The sequence below is a fragment of the Hyperolius riggenbachi genome, chromosome 5 (genome assembly GCF_040937935.1).
Source record: "Hyperolius riggenbachi isolate aHypRig1 chromosome 5, aHypRig1.pri, whole genome shotgun sequence".
NCBI lineage: Eukaryota > Metazoa > Chordata > Amphibia > Anura > Hyperoliidae > Hyperolius > Hyperolius riggenbachi.
Genome location: NC_090650.1, coordinates 231,717,036 through 231,738,577, shown reverse-complemented (window position 1 = coordinate 231,738,577; position 21,542 = coordinate 231,717,036). Strand labels below are relative to the sequence as shown.

Genomic DNA, 21,542 nt, shown 5'->3' with positions numbered 1-21,542 from the left:
ATTTTTGCGTGAAAATGCGCTCATTTTTGAACAAAATTTGCGTAAGAGCGTGAACATTCGCGATTGCACGTGGAAATCGTTACACGTGTTATTATAGCATGGGCAAAACGCTAGCGCAACGTGATATGATTTATCACAGCTTTGTGAATCAAGCCCATAGTGTGAATGCACCCTTGGGGTAATTTTATTAACACATTTCAAATTGCCTTGCGTATCACAAAAATAGGGTAGCAACACAATTAATAAAAATAGAGAATTAGAATGACTGCTGAGGAGTGATGAATAAAAAGGAGAGTAAGGCTTTGTTCACATCTAAAATCGCAATTGCTGACGCCAGCTTTTTGCGATTTTTTGAACAATGTTTTTTAGTGCCCTCATTGCTTACCTGCACACTGCGATTTTATAAAAATCGATTAAGCAGAGTGATTTTTTTTCCCCTTCCTGACGCAAGTCAGGAAGCAAACTCTTTGACCCGGAAAATAAATTAAATGTATTTGTTCTTAAAAGCGCCGGGGGAAATCGCTATACAAATCGTTTTTTCAAGCGCTTTGCGATTTCCCTATACCTTCTATTGACGCAAATCGCCTCAAAAATGGTACAGGCAGCGCTTTACTGAGTGGATCGGAATCAAACCGCTCAGATGTGAACACTCTCATAGGGAATCATTGCACAAGCGCTTTTTAGGGCGATTTAAATCACCAGTGCTTAAAAACAGGCGAAAATGCCTTAGGTGTGAACAAGCCCAAAGAGAATGACAGCTAGGAGGTAATTTAAGCAAAAGATAGGAATGACAGCTAGGGGGTGATGAAGGAAGAGATGATAGGAATGACAGCTGGGGGTGATGAATGAGGAATGACAGCTAGCAATTAGTGGGTGATAAGCAGTAATAAGCAGAGGGGTGATGGAATCTACATTCAGCAAGTGACAGTTGCTAGGAGACAACAAGCAGAAACTTACATAATCCCCGGTGGCAGTGGATCACCCATCTGGAACGGCCTCCTGGTCAGCGGCACCGCAACTCCTTCCCTCTGTGGTCTCCTCCTTCCTATCAGCGACGCTCATGCTGAGGGCAGTACCTGGACAGCTCCGGCAACCGAGGCTCCTCCCTCTTCTCTCTCAAGCACCGCATCTCATGTCACTTGCATCGTGTGCCTTGTGATGTCATTTGCCTCGTGAGCCTTGTGATGTCACGTGCCTTGTGATGTCACTTGCCTCGTGCGCCTTGTGACGTCACTTGCCTCGTATGCAGCCGGGCTTCCGCGGGCCTCGGGCGCGTGGCTCCTGACGCTCGAGCCGCGTTCTTCCTGACCCTCCAGCAGCGCATGTACCTTTAAAACCGCGGCTTCTGCCATCATTCCCGCCATCCATGGCTTCTTCTTTCTCTCCCGTGATCCTCCGCTCCTCCCATCACTCCCGTCATCTGCGGAGCCCGCTCTTCACTCACGCGATCCGCGGCTCCTGAGCTCCTCTCCGCACCGCCATCCGCCGGTCCTCCATCACGCCTGTCATTCGCGCCTCCTTCCTCCTCTGCCGCGGTTCATCCCATCAGTCCCGGCATTTGAGGGCCCTTCCTTCTCTCCGGCGATCCGCGGCTCCGCCCATCACTCCCGACTTCTGCAGCGTCTTCCTCGAGCTGAGGCTCCGCCCACCACTTACGTCATCTGCGGCTCCTCCCACTTCTGTCTCACCTGACGTCATGTGCCTCGTGTGCACTGTGCAGCGGGGCTTCCTCTAGTCCTCATCCATTCCTCATACGTCCTGTGGCATTTGAGCTGAACAGGGGGCTAGCCCAGGGGTGTCCACTAATGTGCAATTATAAGGGTTCAGGGGCGGTCATATGGTCGTGCAGCCACATGGGGGCCTATTAAGTACAGCCGGCGTTTTTTTTAATCTTTATTTTTTTCACCACCCGCAGCCCCCAGCTTCCCCCTCATGTGTCACACTTCCCCATTCTCCTGGCTGTGCTCCCTTTCATCAATAACTTACGTGGACCCGTTCATTGAGGTTGTAGGAGAGCCTCTGCTCCAGCAGGATGGAACCGGGGCTTGAATAGCAAGTAGTGCTGTCATGTGTCACCCACCCCCCCCCCAAGATTCTGAATCCACATCCTGCTGAGTGGTACATGGACCAGGGGAGCAGCACTGTTCAGTAAGTGGCTGTGTACTGTTTACCAGTCAGCCTGCAGCTGATTTGGAAAAATATGTTTTGTTTTTTTCTGGGTGCTCTCCTCCAGCGGTGGACATACAGCTGTGCAGCCGCAGGTGGGCCCCTTTTGTTCTGTTTCTTGAGGAGCTTATTCTCTGACAATTTTTTTCCTAATAAACTGACTTTTTTCCCCATCTGGGTGGCCCATCTCCGATCCCTCCCTCTCTCACCTTGGGGGCCCCCCTCCTGTTATGCGTATGCGCGGCGGCAGAAGATTCAGCTACAGGCTTCAGGCTACAGCAGACGCTAGAGCTCCAGCCGCCTGGTCCACGCTGTCTCCTCTGCAGTCTGCAATGCTGCTCTCACTACTTCCTGATTCAGTGCGAGCGGCAGAGGAGGAGACAGCGTGGACCAGGCGGCTGGAGCTCTAGCGTCTTCCAGAGCCCGAAGCCTGTAGCTGAATCTTCTGCCGCCGTGCATAACAGGAGGTGAGGGAGAGAAGAAAGAAGTCTGGCCCCCTTCCCAGCATCTGCAAAACTTTCCCTCTGCAGTGTCTGCACTGCAAGTAACGCACCCGCCAGCTAGGTAATTCATTTTATCCCACCAGGTAATTGATTTTAGCCCATCCGCTAGGTGATTGATTTTAGACCACCCACTCGCCACCCGCAAGGTAATTATTTTAGCACCATCACCACCTGCCAGGTAATTGATTTTAACCCACCCGCCAGGTAATTGATTTTAACCCACCCACCAGGTAATTGATTTTAGTCCACCCAACCATGCGCCGGGTAATTGATTTTAGCCCACGCGCTGGGTAATTGATTTTAGCCCACGCGCCGGGCAATTGATTTTAGCCCACCCACCCACCAGGTAATTGATTTTAGCCCACCCACCCGCCAGGTAATTGATTTTAGCCCACCCACCCGCCAGGTAATGGATATTAGCCCACCCACCAGGTAATTGATTTTAGATTGACTAATGCTACATACACACTTGAAAGATACATGAAAGATATCAGACCAAGTTTACCCCCTTCCATGTAGTATGAGAGCCATACTCTACACAGTCTATTCTATGGAGCTGAACTCCCCATCAGATAAAAATCTTTGCAGGATGCTCTACACAAAGATGCTGTACACATGCAACAGATCATTATCTGCAAATGATCTGTTCCTGCAAAAGATCCGTTCCTGCAAAATGCATTCATAGTCTATGATATCTGCAGATCCTCATACACACCTTGTTTAACAGACTTCATCTGCATATCTGACAATCATCTGCAGATCTGAAAATCCATCCTGGTTTATCTGATCTGCAGATGAATGTCTTAAACAAGGTGTGTATGAGGATCTGCAGATATCATAGACTATGAATGCATTTTGCAGGAACGGATCTTTTCCTGGAACAGAGCTTTTAATGATAATGATCTTTTGAATGTGTACAGCATCTTTGTGTAGAGCATCCTGCAAAGATTTTTATCTGATGGGGAGTTCAGCTCCATAGAATAGACTAGGTAGAGTATGGCTCTCATACTACATGGAAGGGGGTAAAATTGGTCTGATATCTTTCATTTATCTTTCAAGTGTGTACACACCATTAGGCCTCTTTTCCACGAACTGTTTACAGGCAGTGAAATGCCTCTCAAACGTTCACAACTGCTCACTGCTGCTTGGTAACTGCTGCTTGGTAACTGCTTGTTGCTGCCTGGTAACTGCTGACTGCTGCCTGGTAACCGCTTGCTGAGCACACATTTCAACAGTTTGTGGAAAAGAGGCCTTTTTAGATTCTTAGATTAATTGACATAGTCGTGTCACTGACTGTCCTCAGAGCTCACAATCTAATCCTACCATAGTCATACTCTAATGTACTTTCATATTATAATGTATTTATATAGCAGTGACATCTTCTGCAGCACTTTACAGAGTGCAAAGTCATGTCACTGACTGCCCTCAGAGGAGCTCACAATCTAATCCTACCATAGTCATAGTCTAATGTACTTTCATATTATAATGTATTTATATAGCAGTGACATCTTCTGCAGCACTTTACAGAGTGCATAGTCATGTCACTGACTGCCCTCAGAGGAGCTCACAATCTAATACTACCATAGTCTAAAGTCCTACCATATTATCTACCTGCCGACTGCTCCACGTCAATTGGTCTGAATGCGGCGGTAGCCCCAGGACCACTCTACGCTGATTAGCGTGAATGGCTTCCTATGGGACTTGCAGGAGAGCGCGCACGTATCTCCGCTCTGATGACGGAGCTCCACTCAGCCTTCAGTCTTCCAGAGGCTATTGCCGCTTGGAGACTGTTATACGGCGAAACCGAAGTCTAATAACCCTGTACAGCCCTGCCATCTAAAGCAGTGCTGTACTAGCGACAGCCGTGTGACACGGGCTGACCCCTCTATAGGCAGGAAAGTGATCGGCTGTCAGACTGAAGCCTATGACAGCTGATCACACTGATTAGCTGGAGGGGGAAATAAAAAAAGAATTGAATTTATTCAAAATTAAATACAATAAAAATTTATATAAATAAAAACAGCTGGGGAGCGATCAGACCCTACCAACAGAGAGTTCTGTTAGTGGGGAGAAAAGGGGGGAGGGGAATCTTCTAGTAGTGACATCTTCTGCAGCACTTTACAGAGTACATAGTCATATCACTGACGGTCCTCAGCGGAGCTCCCAGTCTAATCCTACCATATTCATAGTATAATGCCCTACTATATTATAATTATGTATTTATATAGCAGTGACTTCCTTTGCAGCACTGCCATTTAAAAACCCTGTACAGCGCTGCTATCTAAGGCAGTGCTGTACTTGGGACAGCTGTGTGACACGGCTGACCCCTCTGTAGGCAGGAAAGTGATCGGCTGTCATAGGCTGAAACCTATGAAAGCTGATCACACTGATTAGCTGGAGGGGGGAATAAAAAAGAAGTGAATTTATTCAAAATTAAATACAATAAAAATAAAAAAAAACAGCTGGGGAGCGATCAGACCCTATCAACAGAGAGTTCTGTTGGTGGGGAGAAAAGGGGGCGGGAATCTTCTAGCAGTAACATCTTCTGCAGCACTTTACAGAGTACATAGTCATGTCACTGACTGTCCTCAGAGGAGCTCACAATCTAATCCTACCATAGTCATAGTCTAAAGTCCTACCATATTATCTACCTCCACGTCAATTGGTGTAAATGCGGCGGTAGCCCCAGGACCACTCTACGCTGATTGGCGTGAATGGCTTCCTATGGGGCTTGCAGGAGAGCACGTGCGCATCTCTGGTCTGATGGTGGAGCTCCTCTCTGCCTTCAGTCTCCCAGCAGCAATTGCCGATCGGAGACTGTTAGACGGTGAAACTGCCGTCTAATAACCCTGTACAGCGCTGCCATCTAAGGCAGTGCTGTACTTGGGACAGCTGTGTGACACGGCTGACCCCTCTGTAGGCAGGAAAATGATCGGCTGTCATAGGCGTAAACCTATGAAAGCTGATCACACTGATTAGCTGGAGGGGGGAATAAAAAATAATTTATTCAAAATTAAATACAATATTTATAAAAAGGAAAAAAAACAGCTGGGGAGCGATCAGACCCTATCAACAGAGATTTCTGTTGGTGGGGAGAAAAGGGGGCGGGAATCTTCTAGCAGTAACATCTTCTGCAGCACTTTACAGAGTACATAGTCATGTCACTGACTGTCCTCAGAGGAGCTCACAATCTAATCCTACCATAGTCTAAAGTCCTACCATATGATCTACCTCCCGACCACTCCACGTCAATTGGTGTAAATGCGGTGGTAGCCCCAGGACCACTCTACGCTGATTGGCGTGAATGGCTTCCTATGGGGCTTGCAGGAGAGCACGTGCGCATCTCTGCTCTGATGACGGAGCTCCGCTCCGCCTTCAGTCTACCAGCAGCGAAACCGCCGTCTAATAACCCTTTACAGCGCTGCCATCTAAGGCAGCGCTGTACTGGGGACAGCCGTGTGACAGCCTCTGTAGGCAGTAAAGTGATTGGCTGTCATAGGCTGAAGGCTATGACAGCTGATCACACTGATTAGCTGGCGGGGGGAGTTGGAAATAAATAAAAAAGGAGCAAATTGATTTAAAATTAAATACAATCAGTATTTATAAAAAAAAACAGACAGTTGGATAGCGATCAGACCACAACCAACAGAGAGCTTTGTTGGTGGGGAGAAAAGGGGGGAATCACTTGTGTGCTGAGTGTGCTTAAAGCTCCAGTGGCCCATTTAGTAAGAAATGGCCTTGTCACTAGGGGGGGGGGGGGGGGGGGGGGTTAACACCGCAGTCCTCAAGTAGTTATCATGTATTTATATATCACTGACATATTCTGCAGCACTTTACAGAGCACAGAGTCGTGTCACTGATTGTCCTCAGAGGAGCTCACAGTCTAATCCTACCATAGTCATAGTCTAATGTCCTACCATATTATTATGTATTTATATAGCACTGACATCTTCTGCAGCACTTATACAGAGTACATAGTCATGTCACTGACTGTTTACAGAGGAGCTCACAATCTAATCCTCCCATAGTCATAACATAATGTCCTACCATATTATTATTATTATGTATATATCAGTGACATCTTCTGCAGCACTTTACAGAGTACATAGTCATGTCACTGACTGTCCTCAGAGGAGCTCACAATATAATCTCTGCTATATGTACAGTATAGTAAATAATGCATCATTTTTAATTAGCAGAGGAGGTTGCATCCAAAGTTTCCTGTTGATGTCCACTGTCTGTGAATCACACCACTGCTAAGTTCATGTACATTTGGCCCTGCTCATGACCCGCCATTACCACGCCCACTTTCAGTTTTTGCCACAGGTCAGCAACTAGCACAGCAGTGAATACAGCACCTGCATAGAACCCTAAAAACAAATCTTGGAGCTACACCCTGTTTACAATCCACTGCACCTCCTACCTCCTAGCTCATTCAGTCTCTGTACTAGGTTCCAGCCAGGTAGTCTAGATTGTAAACTGCCACTGCAGACTGCAACATCTTTGGCTAGTCAGTCCTAAATTGATTTGCATTTGCTCCAGTCAGCTCCACACTTTAGGCCTGGAACCCACTACAAAATGATATCGCTAATCACAATCGCTAACGTTTTGTATGAGCGTTTTGTAAGCGATTTCATGAGTGTTTTCGGTAGCGATTTTAAAAAGTGTAATTTATCAGTGGTTGTGTAGCGGTTAGCAATTAGCGTTCTAAATTCTGATTGGTCCTTTCAATTAATTTTAATTTTGTTACAGTATGCAGTAATGTAAAAATGCTAGCAAAATCGCTCTGTGCAGGTTTTCATGAGCGATTATGCCAGTGTTTATATACTTTACATTGCAGAAACGCTAACCTCTAAACACGAAAAATGCTGCATGTCCTGCATTTTGCGATTTGGTAATCGCTAGCACTCCAGTGGAATTTGGCCCATCCATTAACATTAGCTGAGCGTTTAGGGAAATTGCTAACGGTTTGAATCGCTCCCTAATCGCTCAGAAAATCGCTCTAGTGGATTCCAGCCCTTAGTCAGAAACATCTGATTTGCTTGCTTGTTCAGGGTCTATGGCTAAATGTATTGGAATTGAAAAATATAACGCGCTAGATGAAGTTCTAATTCTATTTAATTCAAAATCCTAAAATAAAATCACATAAACTGCAACGGGGTAGCCATCCTTAAACCACACACACACACCTATATTGAAGGGCCCTTCAGTATTCTGCTAAAAAGATAAAACATTTTTTTTAAAAAGGATTAACTAAAAATGGACAGTCCAAAAACTTACAAAAAGGAGCGTCCTCCTTACAGTAGTATTTAGAGGTGTCTTTAAACTGATTCAGCAACAGCTCACACTTGCCCGACGCTCTTATAAGCGTTTCATAAAAATGTCTTTCACACAAACTCACGGGTACCTCCTTGATGTGTTACTTCTTACAAGACGTGCCCATGAAGTGTTCCGGTCAATGGTCCAGCAGGACTTTCTTCTGCTAGCTCCACAAAGAGCGCTAATATGATCGGCGGCAACTGCCCAAGCGTCTTCTCCAAGCCGGCGACTCCATGCAGGCTGCGTCACTTCCGCCCGTCAGGCTCTGCAAGCCGCTGTACGTACTTCCGCCCGGCTGGATTCCACTGGGGTTTCGCTGTTCGCGGTGACGTCACCACTAAGGAACTTGGAACTATGTGCACGGGTAGCCGCTGCGCGCTTAGACCGCTTTCCCAGTTCCAGTCCTAGATACTTGGTGTTCTTGTATGGTGTTACTGCCCTGCTGAAGTATAGTCAATGGCTCCCTGTGACCATTGACTATACTTCAGCAGGGCAGTAACACCATACAAGAAAGGCGGACTTAATGAAGATATATATTGAATGATCATGGCCGACTGCTCCATAAGCTAATATCCTCCCGATGAAGGCCATCGTAATTGGCTGAAACGCATTGAGGTAAAAGAGGTGTTTAATCTCTGCGGACAACAAGTATCTAGGACTGGAACTGGGAAAGCAGTCTAAGCGCGCAGCGGCTACCCGTGCACATAATTCCAAGTTCCTTAGTGGTGACGTCACCGCGAACAGCGAAACCCCAGTGGAATCCATCCGGGCGGAAGTACGTACAGCGGCTTGCAGAGCTTGACGGGCGGAAGTGACGCAGCCTGCACGGAGTCGCCGGCTTGGAGAAGACGCTTGGGCAGTTGCCGCCGATCATATTAGCGCTCTTTGTGGAGCTAGCAAGAGAAAGTCCTGGACCATTGACCGGAACACTTCACGGGCACGTCTTGTAAGAAGTAACACATCAAGGAGGTACCCGTGAGTTTGTGTGAAAGACATTTTTATGTAACGCTTATAAGAGCGTCGGGCAAGTGTGAGCTGTTGCTGAATCAGTTTAAAGACACCTCTAAATACTACTGTAAGGAGGACGCTCCTTTTTGTAAGTTTTTGGACTGTCCATTTTTAGTTAATCCTTTTTAAAAAAAATGTTTTTATCTTTTTAGCAGAATACTGAAGGGCCCTTCAATATAGGTGTGTGTGTGTGTGTGGTTTAAGGGTGGCTAACCCGTTGCAGTTTATGTGATTTTATGTGATTTTATTTTAGGATTTTAAATTAAATAGAATTAGAACTTCATCTACCGCGTGTTATATTTTTCAATACTGTTTACAATTTTGCAAGGGGTGGAGGGTTTTCCCCTTTTTAACACGCAGCTGAGCAATTGATTACCAATTGATCTTTTAACCTTAGCGCTTGGTTTACACTATACATCCTTGTTAAATGTATTAGAAGCTGAGGATCAGCAGGACAGCCAGGCAATGTGTATTGTTTCAAAATAAATATGGCAGCCTCCATATCGCTCTCAATTCAGGTGTGCTTTCAAGTATAAAAGACAGAGCCTGTCATGTCAAGCTCAGTCGTAATGAGATGATGCAGGATTGGCGGCCTTGGGGTTTAGTTTTGCTTTTGTTCATTAAGCTGTATAATGCAGTTTTCACATGTATGCATCCATCAGTAAATATTTCTGGGTCTCGGGGAAGGTTGCCATCGACTGTATTGGTAAATATATGCAATGTGTAACCACTCCCGATTTAGTTGTGGGAACACCCACTTTTAGCTGCCTGTCAGGGGCACGCAATTGGTATTTAGCACCGATGCTGGCTGTGTCCGCCACTGCTCTCCTCCTGTGTGCAGAGCCGGGACAAGGTCCTCCAGCACCCAAGGCTGAGACACCAAAGTGCACCCATCCATGCATCCATCCCACCCCAGCCGTCACACACTGATTGCTATTAGACTAAGAGGTGCCCCAGGGCCCCCAACACCTTAATCTCTAGTTATCTGGCTTGCAGTCACTGCCATGTATCCCCCTCCTTATTCTCTCTGCTTCAAACAAAATAGAGGAATGATAGCTGAGTGAGTTGTGCGCCCCCTCCTACCCTGTGCCCTGAGGCTGGAGCCTCTCTCGCTTCTGCCTCGGCCCGGCCCTGCCTGTGTGCCTGTAAAGTTGTGCTGTCTGTGTTCAGGCAGAAGACACACAGCACTGTCCTTTTGACCTTCTGTGTGCCGCTGCCCTTATCTCCCCTGCCCCTCACAGACATAAATGGTGTGCAGAGGTCACACAGAAACAGTAGAAGTTTGGAGGTATGGGGAGCAGTGAAGGTCAACTTCCCAATAACAAACCACTTTCTCTCCCTCTACTTTCTTCTCTTCCCCATCTCTCCCCCTCTCTCTTCGCCATTCTCTCTCTCTCGCTCCCTATACGCCTCCCTCCACCTGGATATATTGCTGCTCCTCTTTAAACGCTGACCGGTGTAGTATTGCAGCCGACTGTGGCCCCCTTATTTTCTTTCCTTATGCCTGCCATATCACTTATACCTATGTTATTTTGTCACTTACTGATTCTGGTATGAGCATATATATATACCCCTACGCTTTAGCACTTTATATTGATGACACTTTCACTGTACATTTGCACTGGCACTTATAGATTTTTTGGGCATTAGCACACCAGACTCGAGTCTTTACCATGCATTTGGGGTGTGGTGATATATTGGGGTGATGATATGTACGGTAATATACAGGAACATATTTTTTCATTTTTATCTCTTTCTCCCTCTCTCTTTGCTCTCCCTTAAGGTGGCCACAAATAACACCGCTCAGCAATCGATCAGTTACTAACAATTATTCATATGATCTATAGGAAATGAATGTTTTGGGACCGCTGATAGACAAAAATCTCCTAACTGATCCGATCAGATTAATGAAATTGATCCGTCAATCAGATTGGTTAGGAGATTTATGTCCATTTGTGGGTCCCAAACATTCATTACCGATCATTTATTGGAATAATCATTTGTAAACGATTGTTCAAGGAATTGTATTGTTAGCGGCCACCTTACCTCTCATATCTCAATTTCCTCTGTCTCCCCACCTTTCCTCTCTTCATCATCTCTCTCTTCCCCATATCTCTGTCTCTCTCCCCCTTCCTTCCCTCCTCTCATATAAATAAGCAGTACATTTTGGCGCTGGGGAATTTTGGGCATCTTAGGTGCTCAATAAAAATAGCGGGTGTTGGGGCCATCTGTTATACGAACTGCTGCTAGTTGTAACTACAGTTTGTATAGCAGGCGGCCCCACTGCCTGCTAATTTTACCGGGCACCTCAGGCGCCCAAGTTTCCTGTTATATCTGCCATTTCTGGCTATTAACATGGCTGCCTATAGCCGCACCCAAAGTTTCCGGGTGTTTTGGAGTTCCGCTACTATGTAGCTATGCCGGAACTCTGACTGTGTTTTGCTGCCACAGTTAAGCTGCTATGCTGCTGCTTTGGGGCCTGGTTAGTGTTAGGCATAAATGAAAGAGGGCTAGTGTTAAGACGTAGATGGTTAGTGTTAAGCATAGATACCAGAGGGTTTGTGTGAGGGCTGGTGCACACCTAAAAGCACTAGTGTAATTGTAAATGCTAAGCATTTTAGAAGTGATGTTTCTAAGCGATTCAATGCATGTGCCTAGCGATTTCCTAGGTATGCCTAGCGATTTTTTTGAAATGTTTTGGTGTAGAATGTTTTTTACATTTTTTGTAAAGTAGTGCTGGAAGTATAAAGCTTTTGAAGAAGAAGAAAAAAAAAAAAGAAGGCGGCCCCACTGCTAGGGGGACAAGAGATAACACAGTGAAGCTGGGCGGACAAGAGATGACACAGTGAAGCTCGGGGGACAAGAAATAACACTGGGGAGCTGAAGGGACAAGAGATACCATGGTGGACAAGAGATGACATGGGGGAGCTGGGGGCACAAGAGATGACACGGGGAGGAGCTAGGGGGACAAGAGATGACACAGTAGAGCTGGGGGGGGACAAGAGATAACACTGGGGAGCTGGGGGGACAAGAGATACCATGGTGGGACAAAAGATGACATGGGGGAGCTGGGGGGACATGAGGGGGGTTGGTGGACAAGAGATGACATGGGGGAGCTGGGGGCACAAGAGATGACATGGGGAGCTCAAGGGGGGGGGGGACAAGAGTTGACATGGGGGAGCTAGGGGGGGGGCAAAAAATGACACAGGAGAGCTGAGGGCCAAGAGATGACATAGGGAGCTGGGGGGACAAGAGATGACATGGGGAGGTGGGGGGGGGACAAGAGATGAAATGGGGGAGCTGGGGGACAAGAGATGAAATGGGGGAGTTGAGGGGACAAGAGATGACATGGGGAGGAGCTGGAGGGACAAGAGATGACACGGGGAGGTGCTGGGGGATAAGAGATGACACAGGGAAGTTGGGGGGACAAGAGAGGACATGGGGAGCTGGGGGGACCAGAGATGAAATGGGGGAGCAGGGAGGACAAGAAATGACACAGGGAGGTGCTGGGGGGACAAGAGATGACACGGGGAGGAGCTGGAGGGACAAGAGAGGACATGGGGAGGTGCTGAGGGGACAAGAGATGACACAGGGAGGAGCTGGGGAGGACACGAGATGACACAGGGAGGTGCTGGGGGGACAAGAGATGACACGGGGAGGTGCTGGGGGGGACAAGAGATGACACGGGGAGGAGCTGGAGGGACAAGAGATGACATGGGGAGGTGCTGGGGGGACAAGAGATGACACAGGGAAGTTGGGGGGACAAGAGATGACATGGGGTAGCTGGGGTGACAAGAGATGACATGGGGAGCTGGGGGGACAAGAGATGACACAGGGAGGTGCTGGGGGGACAAGAGATGACACGGGGAGGAGCTGGAGGGACAAGAGATGACATGGGGAGGTGCTGAGGGGACAAGAGATGACACAGGGAAGTTGGGGGACAGGAGATGACATGGGGAGTTGGGGGGGCAAGAGATGAAATGGGGGAGCTGGGAGGACAAGAGATGACATGGGGGAGCTGGGGGGACAAGAGATGACATGGGGGAGCTGGGGGGACAAGAGATGACACTGGGAGGTGCTGGGGGGACAAAAGATGACACAGGGAAGCTGGGGGGACAAGAGATGACATGGGGAGCTGGGGGGACAAAAGATACCATTGGGGATCTGGGGGGACATGAGATGACATGGGGGAGCTGGGGGAACAAGATATGACACAGGGAGGAGCTGGGGGGACCAAAGATGACACAAGGTAGCTGGGGGGGGGGGAGAGGTGGTGGGGGAAGCTGGGGGAAAAGCGATGATGGGGGCAGCTGGGGGAACAAGAGATGACGGGGGGCGAGATGACACGGGGGTGACACAGGGAGGGAAGCCAGGGGCACAAGAGGTGACTGGGGGGGGGGAGGGAAGGCGGAGGGCATAAGTGGTGATGGGGATGCAGGGGGCACAAGGTGACATGAGGGAAAGCTGAAGAGACAAGAGGTAACATGGAGAAAGAGGTAACATGGGAAACACAGTGGGGGGAAACGACGTGATACAGTGGGGTTGAGTTGGTGACACTGGGTAACAGAGGAGATGAGGTGACACAGGGAGAACAGAGGTGACACCGAGGGGGACAACAGGTGACATGGGGACCAAAGAGGCACAGCAGGACATATGTTTACACAGAGGGGGACAAGAGGTTACACAAGGGAATAGAGGTGACACAGGGGGACTAGAGGTGACATTGGGAACAGAGGTGACACAGGACAGGTGGAACAAAAGAGATCAGAGATTAGTGGTCCACATTGAAAGAGAGACAAGAGATGACACAGGGAGGCTGGGCGGACAAGAGATGACACAGTGAAGCTGGGGGGGGGGGGACAAGAGGTAACACTGGGGAGCTGGGGGGACAACATATACCATGGGGGGACAAGAGATGACATGAGGGAGCTTGGTGGACAAGAGATGACATGGGGGAGCTGGGGGCTCAAGTGATGACATGGGGAGCTCGGGGGGGAGGGGGGCAAGAGATGACATGGGGGAGCTGGGGGGGGGGGACAAGAAATGACACAGGAGAGCTGGGGGCCAAGAGATGACATAGGGCCGAGGGGGGACAAGAGATGAAATGGGGGAGTTGAGGGGACAAGAGATGACATGGGGAGGAGCTGGAGGGACAAGAGATGACACAGGGAGGTGCTGGGGGGATGAGAGATGACACAGGGAAGTTGGGGGGACAAGAGATGACATGGGAAGCTGGGGGGACCAGAGATGAAATGGGGGAGCTGGGAGGACAAGAGATGACACAGGGAGGTGCTGGGGGGGGACAAGAGATGACACTGGGAGGAGCTGGAGGGACACGATATGACATGGGGAGGTGCTGAGGGGACAAGAGATGACACAGGGAGGACCTGGGGGGGACACGAGATGACACAGGGAGGTGCTGGGGGGACAAGAGATGACACGGGGAGGTGCTGGGGGGACAAGAGATGACACGGGGAGGTGCTGGGGGATAAGAGATGACACAGGGAAGTTGGGGGGACAAGAGATGACATGGGGAGCTGGGGGGACCAAAGATGAAATGGGGGAGCAGGGGGGTCAAGAGATGACACAGGGAGGTGCTGGGGGGACAAGAGATGACACTGGGAGGAGCTGGGGGGACAAGAGATGACATGGGGAGGTGGGGGTCAAGAGATGACACAGGGAGGTGCTGGGGGGACAAGAGATGACACGGGGAGGAGCTGGGGGGACAAGAGATGACATGGGGAGGTGCTGGGGGGACAAGAGATGACACAGGGAAGTTGGGGGGACAAGAGATGACATGGGGGAGCTGGGGGGACAAGAGACGACATGGGGAGCTGGGGGGTCAAGAGATGACACAGGGAGGTGCTGGGGGGACAAGAGATGACACGGGGAGGAGCTGGGGGGACAAGAGATGACATGGGGAGCTGGGGGGTCAAGAGATGACACAGGGAGGTGCTGGGGGGACAAGAGATGACACGGGGAGGAGCTGGGGGGACAAGAGATGATATTGGGGAGGTGCTGGGGGGACAAGAGATGACACAGGGAAGTTGGGGGGACAAGAGATGACATGGGGGAGCTGGGGGGACAAGAGATGACATGGGGAGCTGGGGGGACAAGAGATGACACAGGGAGGTGCTGGGGGGACAAGAGATGGCACAGGGAGGATCTGGGGGACACACGAGATGACACAGGTAGGTGCTGGGGGGACAAGAGATGACACGGGGAGGTGCTGGGGGGACAAGAGATGACACGGGGAGGAGCTGGAGGGACAAGAGATGACACAGGGAAGTTGGGGGGACAAGAGATGACATGGGGGAGCTGGGGGGACAAGAGATGACATGGGGAGCTGGGGGGTCAAGAGATGACACAGGGAGGTGCTGGGGGGACAAAAGATGACACAGGGAAGTTGGGGGCACAAGAGATGACATGGGGAGTTGGGGGGAGAAGAAATGAAATGGGGGAGCTGGGAGGACTAGAGATGACATGGGGGAGCTGGGGGGACAAGAGATGACACTGGGAGGTGCTGGGGGACAAGAGATGACACGGGAAGCTGGGGGGACAAGAGATGACATGGGGAGCTGGGGGGACAAGAGATACCATTGGGGAGCTGGGGGGACATGAGATGACATGGGGAGCTGGGAGAACAAGATATGACACAGGGAAGAGTTGGAGGGGACCAAAGATGACACAAGGTAGCTGGGGGGGGGGGGGGAAGAGGTGGTGGGGGAAGCTGGGGGACAAGCAATGATGGGGGAGCTGGGGGAACAAGAGATGACGGGGGGGGGTCGAGATGACACGGGGAAGCTGGGGTGACACAGGGAGGGAAGCCGGGGGCACAAGAGGTGACTTGGGGGGGAAGGCGGAGGGCATAACTGGTGATGGGGATGCCGGGGGCACAAGGTGACATGGGGGAAAGCTGAAGAGACAAGCAGTGACATGGAGAAAGAGGTAACATGGGAAACACAGTGGGGGGACTGACGTGATACAGTGGGGTTGAGTTGGTGACATTGGGTAACAGAGGAGATGAAGTGACACAGGGAGAACAGAGGTGACACCGAGGGGGACAACAGGTGACATGGGGACCAAAGAGGCACAGCAGGACATATGTTTACACAGAGGGGGACAAGAGGTTACACAAGGGAATAGAGGTGACACAGGGGGACTAGAGGTGACATGGGGAACAGAGGTGACACAGGACAGGTGGAACAAAAGAGATCAGAGATTAGTGGTCCACATTGAAAGAGAGACAAGAGATGACACAGGGAGGCTGGGCGGACAAGAGATGACACAGTGAAGCTGGGGGGGGGGGAAGGGGGGAGAAGAGATAACACTGGGGAGCTGGGGGGACAAGATATACCATGGGGGGACAAGAGATGACATGGGGGAGCTGGGGGGACAAGAGATGACATGAGGGAGCTTGGTGGACAAGAGATGACATGGGGGAGCTGGGGGCTCAAGAGATGACATGGGGAGCTCGGGGGGGGGGGGGTGACAAGAGATGACATGGGGGAGCTTGGTGGACAAGAGATGACATGGGGGAGCTGGGGGCTCAAGAGATGACATGGGGAGCTCGGGGGGGGGGGGGGGTGACAAGAGATGACATGGGGGAGCTGGGGGGGACAAGAAATGACACAGGAGAGCTGGGGGCCAAGGGATGACATAGGGGGCTTGGGGGACAAGAGATGACATGGGGAGGTGGGGGGGGGACAAGAGATGAAATGGGGGAGCTGGGGGACAAGAGATGAAATGGGGGAGTTGAGGGGACAAGAGATGACATGGGGAGGAGCTGGAGGGACAAGAGATGACACAGGGAGGTGCTGTGGGGATAAGAGATGACACAGGGAAGTTGGGGGGACAAGAGATGACATGGGGAGCTGGAGGGACCAGAGATGAAATGGGGGAGCTGGGAGGACAAGAGATGACATGGGGAGCTGGGGGGACAAGAGATGACACGGGGAGGTGCTGGGGGGACAAGAGATAACACGGGGGAGGTGCTGGGGGGACAAGAGATGACACGGGGAGGTGCTGGGGGGACAAGAGATGACACGGGGAGAAGCTAGGGGGACAAGAGATGACACGGGGAGGAGCTGGAGGGACAAGAGATGACATAGGGAGGTGCTAGGGGGACAAGAGATGACACAGGGAAGTTGGGGGGGGACAAGAGATGACATGGGGAGCTGGGGGGACAAGAGATGACACAGGGAGGTGCTGGGGGGGACAAGAGATGACACGGGGAGGAGCTGGAGGGACAAGAGATGACATGGGGAGGTGCTGAGGGGACAATAGATGACACAGGGAAGTTGGGGGGACAAGAGATGACATGGGTAGTTGGGGGGACAAGAGATGAAATGGGGGAGCTGGGAGGACAAGAGATGACATGGGGGTGCTGGGGGGGACAACAGATGACACTGGGAGGTGCTGGGGGGACAAGAGATGACACAGGGAAGCTGGGGGGACAAGAGATGCCATGGGGGAGCTGGGGGGACAAGAGATGACACGGGGAGGTGCTGGGGGACAAGAGATGACACAGGGAAGCTGAGGGGACAAGAGATGACATGGGGAGCTGGGGGGACAAGAGATACCATTTGGGAGCTGGGGGGACATGAGATGACATGGGGAGCTGGGGGAACAGAGGTGACCAGGACAGGTGAAACAAAAGAGATCAGAGATTAGTGGTCCACATTGAAATGATAGAGTTATGCAATTGGCTCCGCCCACATCATGTCATGGCCACGCCAATGTTTTTTGCCACAGCGTCGCTCCCTTCAGGAGGGGGACACAGGTTGTGGGCCGCTTGGGCCACAAAAACCTTAGCTGCACCCCTGAATGGCATATTGGGGAATCACCACAGTCCAGAAGGATAGGGAATAGGTATAATGACATCATGCAGGGCTGAAGCCAGTAAGCAAGTCTGCATAAAAAGTATTGATTTTAATTTATGAGTAATAAATGGAGTGAGCAAGGGATCAGTGTTATGTGGTAATGGCACGGTTGATTTATTAAAGTGGTCTAAAAGCCAGCATTTCTACTTTGCTCTAAAAGATTCCTCACAGCTTGAAAGCTACTGTCCCAGAAAAAAATTCTAGCAGAACAACACATTTAAATGGTTAAACAATCCAAACTAGATAACATTATCTGTTTTAGTTGTTAAACACAAATGCCTCAACACTGCCATGTAAACAAACACTCTCTGAGGGCTGGGGCACACCGAGCGGCTTTTTGAGCGTTTTTACAGCCACTTGCGGCTGCGGATACGCTAGGGTAATGTATTTCAATGGGGGTGTGCACACCACAGCGGAAGGCGTTTTGCAGAAATGAATCCTCCCAGGGTGAGGTATTTTTTGGATTGCGGGGGCATTTCTGCCTCAATGTTAAGTATAGGAAAAACGCAAACCGCTGAAAAACGGCAGATCAGAGCGGTTTGCCAGGCGGTTTTGTTACAGAAGCTGTTCAGTAACAGCTTTACTGTAACAATATATGAAAAATGCTATACTGAAATCCGCAGCAGCAATCAGCAAAACGCTAGCAAAACGCCTCCGAAAAATAAAAAAAGTGTTTAAAAATCTGCTAGCATTTTGTGGATCTGCTAGCGGGTTTTGGTGTGCACCGGGCCTGAGATACTGGCCTCAATTCACGGATTTTATCAAACGTTTATCAAACACTTTATCAAACGTTTGATAATTTACCTCATGGGTAAAATCTCATTTTGAATTCACTAAGGTGTTATATATTTGTTGAACGTTTTATCGGTAAAACATTCGATAAATATATAACACCTTAGTGACTTTAAAATTAGATTTTACCCATGAGGTAAATTATCAAACGTTTGATAAAGTGTTTGATAAACGTTTGATAATGTTCCGTGAATTGAGGCCACAGTCTCCGCTTCAGGCACACACAAAATTCAGAATAGCTCATTATAAGGTTTTAATATATGATAAAAAGAATTTATAATAGAAAAAGAATAAAATGCAACGCCAGCGTTCAGGGCAAGAAAAACAACACTTTGGAAACTTGTAATTTGTAAACAGACAATATTAGGTGTGCACCACAGCAAATATGACAACTGTATGAGTAATAAAAATTAGGAAAACACCTCTTTATTAAATGTTATGTCAGTTTCAGACCACTTTAACAACCTGGCAATGGTGCTTTGTACTACCTGCAGCCTGTGCAAGATCATTATGTGCGATGCCTGTGTAGAGGGAATTGCAATAGTATGAGTAATAAATGGAGTGAGCAAGGGATCAGTGTTATGTGATAATGGCAGGATTAATTTATTAACAACCTCTAAATAGCTGCATTTTTCGCTTTTGTTCAATGAGCTGTATAATGCATGTTTCTGGGCCTCAGGTAAGATTGCTACAGACTGTATTGGTAAATATATGCAATGTGACCACACCCACTTTTGTTATAACTACACCCGCTTTTGTTATGGTCACACCTACTTTTAGCTGCATGTCAGCACAGGGGCGCACAGCTGGCAGTGTCTGCCACTGATATAGTTTGAATCAATGCCAGAGACCTATTCCATTACACTGGCATAATGTACATATGTGTGGAGCTACTATTTAGCAAACTGACACAAATATAGCAGACCAGTACCAGGGAAATAACATTTAACACCTTCATGAAAGGATGCTGAGGACTGCCAAAACTTGTGCAAAGATTCCAAACACCACAGACATACATTTACTGTACCTAAATCCCAAGGCCACATTCTCAGTGAGTGGTTGTGTTCCCTGTATGTCTATAAAAGCAACTGAATGAAGTTACAACGCATGTTACAGCTGCGTTCAGTCGCATACAGTCAATGAAAAGTATGCCTTGCTGTACCTGTTAGTGCCTGTTCACACCTAGGGTGTTTTGCGCTTTTTTTGAGTGCCGGCGACTTTGAAAAACGCCCTAAAATACCTTGTGCAATTAATCCTTATGGGATAGTTCATATCAGCGGCTTTCATCTGCTTTCCGTTCACAAAAGCGCTGCATGTACCATTTTTAGGGCGATTTTGCTCCTATGGAAGGTATAGGGAAAACGCAAAACGCTCACAAATCGCTTTATTCGGCGTTTGCGTTAACGCTTTTAAGAATACAATACATTGTATTTATTCTTTTCCGGGTCAAATAATTCACTTCCTGACTTGTGTCAGGGAGTGAATTAAAAAATCACTCTGCAAAAGCGCTTTAGAAAAGCGCTTTAAAAAAAAAAAAGCTTTAAAAATCGCAAAACGCTGACGTTTGCGATTTTGATTTTAGATGTGAATAAAGCCTCAGTGCGTATTTGCAGTTCGTTATCATACTGCAACACGTTATACAGCACTGGGGATGTCACATAGGTGGTGCATTGCAAGCAGTAAACCGCTTTACAAAGCAGCCATTGTGCCTCACCACTGTAATGTGACAAATAGGCCTATGTTTTTTTTTTTTAATGACTGAAACTTTTTCGGCAGCGTTTACAGGTGTGTGTGTGTGCGTGCGTGCGTGCGTGCGTGCGTGCGTGCAGTGCATTTCTACAACACAAGAAACAAAGTTTATACATTGGTTCAAAACTGTAGAAGATGGTTTAAACAAGGACTCTAACTTCTTGCGCTGGTACGATGGGTTTTGAATGCCACAATTTTTTTAATTCTATTTTTTCTATCTTTTCATTCATTTTGTGTGCCATATGCTGTGTAAGATGGTGTTCACTGTCACTATTCATTTTATTTGCTTTCATGTGCTGGTTTTAAATGCCACAATTCTCTTAAGCTTAGAATTAATGGTGCATGTAACCAGCCCAGTTACAATTTGAACTCGGAATTTACGATGTCTCCCCATCACCAGAATCTGCTTCATGTCATGTTGAGGGAACTGTTGACCTTATCAATTTAGCCAATATGCCTGGGAAAGCCTCCTCAGTAACAGTTGAGGCATCTAATTACATTTATGTTTGCTAAATAATTTTTCTCCTATGTATGTCAGTGTAGATAAGCTGTGTTTTTCAGTGTTTGTCAGGAACCAGTCCGGCAGGCTTTTTATAAGCCAAAAGCTCACTGTTTATCCATCTCTAAGTTAGCCAATAAATGGTATCATCCTAATTCAAAACTCCTTGCTTTTACTCATGGCTAACAGGGTACAGCACACTACTGCTTCTACAAATTGCACGTTAATAGTAAAAGTGAGACATTTTTTTATTGCCTGTATTCTTTACTGTAACCAATGCAATGCACAGGTAACCCTTTGTGTTACCGCTGTTACAGGGAATGCAACAACTCCTCCTGTGAACCTAGCCTTAAAGAGACTCTGTAAGGTAAAAAAAAAAACAACCCTCCCCTGTAGCTTCAGGGAGTCCAGCGCTGGCTCTCCAGTATCCTCCCCCGACAAGCTTGCAAAGGCTTGATATTATTTACCTCTCCCGGATCCAGCACAGCCGCAGTAGCAGCTCTTCGTTCGGGCTAGGCGGAAAGGGGCCCTTAAAATATTAAACGTAAAGGAACTCTGAGCAGTGGATAAAAACAAAATCTGAACTTACCTGGGGCTTTCTCCAGCCCACCGCAGGTCGGGAGG

At 48.6% G+C, this 21,542-nt stretch overlaps 1 long non-coding RNA gene across 1 annotated transcript in view; it reads left to right on the top strand.

The window, feature by feature from the left end:
• The first annotated feature begins 2,068 nt into the window (after positions 1 to 2,068).
• Positions 2,069 to 21,542, top strand: part of LOC137517593 (uncharacterized) — a 41,890-nt gene continuing 22,416 nt past the window's right edge. Inside the window, exon 1 of the long non-coding RNA XR_011020584.1 lies at positions 2,069 to 2,148. This is a non-coding gene — a long non-coding RNA (uncharacterized lncRNA). The remainder of the gene's footprint in view (positions 2,149 to 21,542) is intronic.